Here is a 1,379-nt window from a genome sequence, read left to right on the forward strand (position 1 = left end):
GTGGATTTGAACTGCCGACCCTTTGGTTAGCCGCCGAACTCTTAACCACTGCACCACCAGGGTCTCCAAATATTTTACTAGATATTGTTAATTTTTTCTCCAAATAAGTTATATCAACTTACACTCCCACAAGTGCCCGCACGATGCCAGTTTCCTACACAATGGCCAAACACTTTGTATTGTTATTCAAAACAAACATTGTCATTCTGATAGGAGAAAAATAATATCTCATTGTTTTTTAATTTGCATTTCTTTTGAGTGTGGCTGAATACTTTTTAAGCATTTAAAAGCCTTCTAGAATTCTTTTATGTCAACTGCTTCTTCAGGGCCTCTGCTCATTTTTCTGTTGGGTTGTTCTTTTTCTTACTGATTTGGAAGCACTCTTAATACATGAAGTAAATTAGCCCTTTGATAGTCATATGTGTTCTCCCAGTTCTTTGTCTTTTGAATTTACGCATGGTATCTTTGCCATTTTAAAATTTATGTGGTCAGATTTATCAATCTTTTTATAGATTCTCGATTTTGTGTCCAGGAGCCTCTGTGATCAACAAACCCAGAGGCCGCTCCTCCTTAATCCCTACATCCATACCATTTGGCAGAGTTCACCCTCCCCTCCTTGCAAGTCCTTCCTTCCTCCTTCCTGCTTCTCTTCCTCATGCTTTCACTACTTCCAACTTCATTTCTTCTGCATTTTCTTTTTTACTAAATCTGACATTCTCAACTAGAAGCATCCCTCTTCAGGGACAGTTTAGCGCGTCCTTATCATTATTACCTACGAATATTTCAAACTACCTGGGGCTTACTCCCCACTCCCCCCACCTCTAGGTCCCCCAGGCCCCTGGGTGAGAATTGTCACAGGGGCGCTATTGCTACTGATGGGAAGGATCACATCCCTCAGGTGTGATGGAGAAAAAAAAGTTGAGACATAAATAGTCTCCAGGGTTCTATCTTCTGTCCTTTTCTCTGCTTTCTGTACATGATTGTCCGAATGAAATGCCAGCTACTTCCCCAGCTCCAATTATCATTATCATGCTCTTGATGCCCAACTCTATTTCTCAAAACCTAATCTTCTGGAGTTCTGTGAGACAGACAGGGTTAACTACGCTGGCAGAATATAAAGAGCTGTTAAAAGACTACCACCTAGAAGCTGGGTAAACGAGAACCACATCCTGTCAACATAAAATAAGGTTAGAACAACCCGTGAATTACTACTTCCTCCTTACTGTGTTTCTAGTCCCTTTCCCCTTCTCACAGGCGCCGCACGTGCGGAAGAACAAAGTGTGGCCGCTGTGCTGGCCCACCGAAGGGGGCGAGGTAACACAGATCAGTGCGCCGGCACCATATCCCACATCCCATAATAAGCGATGCCGAGAGCTGCC

Source organism: Trichechus manatus, unplaced genomic scaffold (assembly GCF_000243295.1).
Source record: "Trichechus manatus latirostris isolate Lorelei unplaced genomic scaffold, TriManLat1.0 scaffold00018, whole genome shotgun sequence".
Lineage (NCBI taxonomy): Eukaryota > Metazoa > Chordata > Mammalia > Sirenia > Trichechidae > Trichechus > Trichechus manatus.